At 34.3% G+C, this 6,388-nt stretch overlaps 1 long non-coding RNA gene across 1 annotated transcript; it reads right to left on the bottom strand.

Annotated features, from left to right (window-relative positions):
- Positions 1 to 238: 238 nt before the first annotated feature.
- Positions 239 to 3,852, bottom strand: LOC129423180 (uncharacterized). Its single transcript, XR_008637643.2, has 3 exons — positions 3,632 to 3,852; positions 1,733 to 1,834; positions 239 to 1,647 (listed from the first exon to the last, which is right to left on the bottom strand). It is a non-coding gene; the product is annotated as an uncharacterized lncRNA (long non-coding RNA).
- Positions 3,853 to 6,388: the final 2,536 nt, after the last annotated feature.

The following is a 6,388-nucleotide window of genomic DNA, read 5'->3' as shown; positions in this document are numbered from 1 at the left end:
AAGACTTGCTGTGATAAATGGAACCATGAATTCAGCTGTCTACCAAAAAATCCTGTAGGACAATGTCCAGCCATCTGTTCGTGACCTCAAGCAGAAGCAGAACTTGTGTTCTGCAGCAGGATAATGATCCAAAACACACCAACAAGTCCACATCTGAATGGCTGAAGGAAAACAAAATGGAGACTTTGGAGTGACCTAGTCAAAGTCCTGACCTGAATCTTATTAAGATGCTGTGGCATGACCTTAAAGTGCCAGACAGATCCAATTTCAGACAGATCAAAAATTACATGTATTGCAGTGTATCATGTAGCTGTCCATCAATGTAAACCATGTGCAAAGTAGTTAAACCAAAAAGTGCATGATAAATAAAGTTATTGGCTTCTAAAGTAAGGAGTCAACTCTGAACCGCGTTTATGAGTCTCATTATTTTCGAATCTTTTGCTTGTTTTCTGTCTATATACGAAGGGAGACAGAAGATTGTTGGAGGGACGCATTTGGCCTGCGGGCTGCCAGCTGACTAGCCAGAAACGAAAACTGACCTGCCCACAGACACTATTTATTGTGTTAACATCATGTCGAGAAGACATTGTGTTTTCAGCTGTAAAGGCAAGTTTGTGTTGTTTTCACCACCAAAGGGTGAAGATTTGAAGAAGCAGTGGTTAAAATTACTTTTTCAAGGCGGGATTTGCTAAACGTTTGGCCATGAAAGATGTTTCAGTACCCACTTACGTTAGCACTAGGTTAATGCATATTGCACTATTTTTGGACTGTGCAGAGACTGTGTCATTAATCTTAGAACAGTTTGCACTACATTTTTGGGAATCTCTGAGAAATGGGGTAATATAAAATTTAGATTTTGAGAAAATTTGAGTGTTTTTTTTTACCTTGCATGCATTTAAACCTGCTGTTGGGAACTCCGTAACAATATTAGGAAGCTTAGATCCTGACTGGCACTTTAAAAAAGGGGTTCGTGCCCGAAAACATACGATCAACATTGTGATACGATCAATGAAAACACATTTTAATACTAGGTATAAACAGTGCCTAAATAACAATGAGTTGTGCCTACTTGTGACCAAGGCAGTCTAATATAAAGAGAGAGATTTGAAATATATACCCCTGCCATTTTTGCATCATGTGCAGCAGGTTTGCTAGGTCTATGTGACAAAAGCAGCCAAATGACCAAGAAAACTCAATACAAACTGATAATTTGCCACAGATTATGTGTGTTCAGATTACTTTTCAATTTTAGGCCTGTTGCATGAATCATTTGCAAGTTTAAAGCACATTCACAACCACTGAAAAACCAAGTCAACATTTAGAAATTGCTGGAGAATCATTGACATTGTCCAGCAAATGGAAGGTGAACTGTGAATATTTGTGGTCATGTATTGTAGTCTTGAGAACACAAAACATTTAACGCACAAATGTTTGGAATAAAATACACTTTATAATTTTTTCGTGTTTGTGCCAATTTATTTTTTTGTCCAGATTCTCAACAAAAAATAATGTCATAAATATTCATTCTTCATCTTTAGCATGATCTTCTCTGGAAAGATAAAGAAAGTTGGCAACAGGAAATGCCTCCTTGTCGAATATCACCAGTCCATCTTTACCCTCAGGGTTTTTCTCACATTGGACAGAAATCTGAAAGACATCATTCATAAACAAAGATTAAACTGTCTATTATCATAAAACCATACTGTCTCTATCTTTATCCATCAAAGTATACCTGAGTAACAGATCCTGAGTCTTTAACCTCAACGTCGTCTCTCAATGGGAAATAATTCTCCCTAAGGTGCGATTCTTCAGCAAATTTGCAACAGGTTGTGCCCTTATTTAATAACAAAACAATACTTCAATATTTGATAGTATTATAGTATAGTGATAGTGATAGTATTCTATAGTAGAGAAAACAAAACGTCAAACGCATGACAATATTACGACTCAAAAGCATTTCATCATCATTCAAGTTAGTTCTGCTTACCATATCGATGACAGTCAGTGCCTATATATAATATATAGACGTTGTACAATAACAATTATGCAAATTGATGATTTTAGAAAAAAGTTTTTATGTATATTATTGCTTGTGCGGATAATCATTCAATAATGACCATCAGGAAATAAGCAATATGCTTCCGTGTCATACGCATGTGTGTTAATTCCTGCGGAGGTCGCATATGCGGGCTGCATACGTCATCCTTGGTTTATTTAAGTTAACTGACCATTACATTTTCAAGTCATAAGCATATTACAACAATATTACGATTAACTAAGAATAATAGTCAACTTAATAATTGAAATAAGACCATCTTTTTGACATCACCCTATAAATGCAAACCACTCCAGCCTTTGGATTAAAAAACGGCCCATAAGCTACAAAAGCGGTCATTTATGCTTTAATCTGAGAACATTACACAGATCATTTTTTATAAAATAATAAATGACTAAGAAAACACAAATATAGCACCAGAGGTGTATAGTACTTAAGTATATTTACTTTCTACATAAAAGTAAATTTTCAAGTATTCGTATTTTATTAGTGTTTTTCTTTGGAAAACTTTTTACTCTACTACATTTCATATTTTCAGGTTTTTGGTTTATATTTAATATTTAAGTACATTTAACATCTAGCACATTTTTTTTTACGTTTACTTAAGTAAAAAGTACTTCTCGTACTTCTACTCAAAAAGTAAAAGTACACAATATTTATGTAATTGGGTTTAAATAAATTTTAATATACAATATTAAAGGAATACACATTATGATTCTATGCTTTAGAATGTAGTGAACATTTTTTAGTAAAGGAAAGTAATTTTTTTCCCTAGACAAACACTCTGATAAAGCACAGATGCTTAGAAAAAGTAACTAAAATACTTAAGTAGAATACACCTCTGTATAGCACTCAAGAGTAAGGATTCATTACAAGCAATGATTGTTTTCTGGTTATTTCTCAGCTTTGAGAAGGTCAACCAAGCATTAAAAAATCCTCTTTTATGATGATACAGACTATTGAACAGTTTTAGAAAGGGTTTACATCAGAAAATTACAGTGATATAAACATAAGAGATCTGCTTTTGTAAAATGTAGGTGCTATAAAGGGTTCTTGGGGAAACCATTTTTGTTTCTTCAAGAAGAAAGAATAATTTCTTTCTTGATTTTTTCTAGCCATTTGAACCTTTTTCCACTACAAAGTACCTAACAGAATTGTTAATTTAGAAAGAAAGGTTGCTTATGAAACCATATAGCCTGACAAAGAAACGTTTATGATCCTTTATTTTTATAAGTGTTGGTCTGATAATGTAAGATATAATAAATAAATGAAGGCTTTTTTATTAAATGTCACACCTAACATTGTTTTCTTGAGACGTGAAATCTTTTATATCTCTTCAGTTGGTGTAAATTTGCATATACATAAATGATTTAGAAAATACCACAATAAGAGCTTAAAGCTAAATGCTGCCATTACTTGAAGCTTAAACATGTTTGAAGAAAACACTGTTTTGTAATATGATTAAAGAAACTGAAACTATAATGTGAAAAATCTTATTTATTTATATACTTTACCACTGATACTGATCATTTATTTAAATTGCAGGATTAAAACGAGAGATTTGACGTTGCTTACCTTGAAATGGCATATGAATTCCAGTTTCTGTCTGAATTCAAACCAGTAGTCCGTTTTAGGATATTATTTACCATAATGATCCAATAGAAGAACTACAGTAATTGATAGATGGATAAATAAATAAATAATATGCTACATAATAATATATAAATACTAAAACATGAGATGAGTATGGGATGCGACTATAACAGCAAAGTCTGTAGAAGTCTCTCAAATGACTGTTCGCGTCTGACATGATTAGATGATTTGAAACTTAAAAAATCGAGGACATCCACACCACATTCGTGCTATTGCACTGCTTTGCACTGGATAAGTTAACCACATCTGGCATGACATTTATCACATACACTTAATGGGGACAGATGAAACAGCACATTTGACAACCTCATTTCAAACTGAAAATATTTTAGCTTACAGAAAAAAATATGCTTGCCAGCAATTCAATGACCCACAGAAACGCAGTCATCAATTCTAGGTTCCTTTTTAAAAATCACTATAACCAATGTTAACTAACTTATGTTAATGAAATAGATGGATTTTTTAGAAGTCTCTCACGGTGGTCTTTCACATCACGGTTTATGGTTGGTATCTGGGTTGTTCCTTTGATGACTCAATACTTTACTTGGCTCAGAGGTGTTTTTCTGATATTTTAACCAAACAGTTAGTTATGGTATATTAAATAAAGAGTAACTGATGTTTTCCAAGTTTTATTGTTTCAAGTATCACTTTTAACTATTGCTGCGTCCGAAAACTCAAGGCAGTGACTCGTTGCCTCGCTGCCTCATGAGGAAATGACTTCGGAGGCATGAAGGTAGCTCAGAGGAAGACTTTCGGACACACTTCTAAGGCAGCGTGTTTGAAATTTAAACAGAGAGCGCCTTTGTGATAACTAATCACATATTTGAAAACTACAATACTAATTTCTCGCTAGAAATGCAATTAAAAGGTGTAAAAAGTGAAAATATACCTTTATTTACACTAAATTGGTGGTCCAGTCGCGTGCTTGGCCGCCATTTTATTTTTTCGAACTCGACCGGACTCGACCAATCACATTCTTAATGTACGTCCACGCATAGGTATCTCAGGAGACAGGAAGTAAACCAAACATTGAATTCGGACATGCCTTGATGCCTTGCTGCCTTGGAAAGCTGCCTCAGAAGGCAGCAATTTAGAGTTTTCGGACGCAGCCTATATGTTTTAACTTCATCATAGTTGGTCAAATCTTACGGTAATATCTGTATTATAAGAGCTGTTGTATATAGACTGAGTGACCAGAGTTTAAATATTTAAGTTGGATAGACCAAAATAAATAGCTTTTTCCTGTCTGTGTGAACATACTGTAACATTTAGAAACTAAATTAAGTTTGATTTGGTTTATTTTTTGGCTGGCTTGTGCTATCAGCCAGTAGCTTCTCTTCCTTAATCCAGTTGCAGTTCCTATCAGCTGCCTCCACAGAGAGGATTAATGATCCCACAGAAGGGTTCATATCATATTGGAAATTTAACACTTTATCCACTTTTTCTTCTGCTGTACTTTACGCTTGCAAAATACAATGTAATCCGTTTTGCTTCTCTATTGCTCTTTTTAAAGATTCACAGTTATTTGCAGCGTCATTTTCTGTAGTGCATTATGATTTGCCTGCTACTCTCTGAGGATGAATCTGATGTCTGGGATCACCGCATCAGAGCTGATCTGTCATTACACATCGCCATGACAGTTAAAAGTACATAAAGTCATATATCCGAAAAAGTCATCTGAAAAAGTAAAATTTACCGTGTAAATGAAAACACAGATCAAGTTGCTGATGTCTTAACTGTTCAGAGGTAGATATCTCTTACATTATTTTAAGAACAGATGATTCCAGATGTAAGGATGTAATAATTGACACATTTACATGAAATTCCCCATATGATTGTCGCTTAAAACTTTTCAGGTTAAATGGTTTAAACTCTAAGCAACTATTCAACAACCTACAAACTCTTAACCATCTACAGCAGCACACACGTAGCCTGGTCATCTTCTTTCTGCTTACAGAAGTGACCCAATCGTGCAAAAAGTTAAAATAAATTCAAGTTATATTTCCTGTGAATATCAGCTTACATTTTAAATCATTATTATTAGCTTGCTTTTGAACACTGATTTTTATTAATTTACTTAACAACTGTGGTTTATTTTTAATTATACAACGGGTCTGTTGAATGCTGCATTCTGATTGGCTGAGAAATGTTCTACGGGTGTTGATTATTTTTCTGTAAACCGCTGTAAGATTAAAATTATTAAAATTATAAAAACTTATTCCTTGGTCACAACTTGTCACAAACCCCTGTGCTGATCAAAGAGTCACAGCTGTTTATCCAATACAGTGGGGGTTAAAGATGGTCTTCCGATTGGTCAGTTTGAATGTATTATGTTGGGTTTGGTCAAGTACAGTGGGGGTTAAAGGTGATCTTCTGATTGGTCAATTTGAATGTATCAAGTTAGGTTTAGTCACATGGTCAAGAGATAGAGGATAAAGGTTAAGGTTTTTATGAGCTCTGGGCTTTTGCATTTTAGCTTTTGCCTTGCATTGGCCTTTTCCCCTTTCCTTTCTTTCTTCACCTAAGTTCTGGGGTTCGGGCCATCAGGCCTAGATTTCAGTTCTCAAGTGTGAATCTCTTTCTTCTAAACTTTCCTTCTCTGTTCTCTATCTTATCAGGCAATATCTCACATACATTGGAAACAGTCAATTGTTTGTATTATTTACCATTTCATGCATT

This window comes from Misgurnus anguillicaudatus, chromosome 9, assembly GCF_027580225.2.
Source record: "Misgurnus anguillicaudatus chromosome 9, ASM2758022v2, whole genome shotgun sequence".
In the NCBI taxonomy this organism is placed as follows: Eukaryota; Metazoa; Chordata; class Actinopteri; order Cypriniformes; family Cobitidae; genus Misgurnus; species Misgurnus anguillicaudatus.
This window is presented reverse-complemented; position numbering and strand designations above follow the sequence as displayed.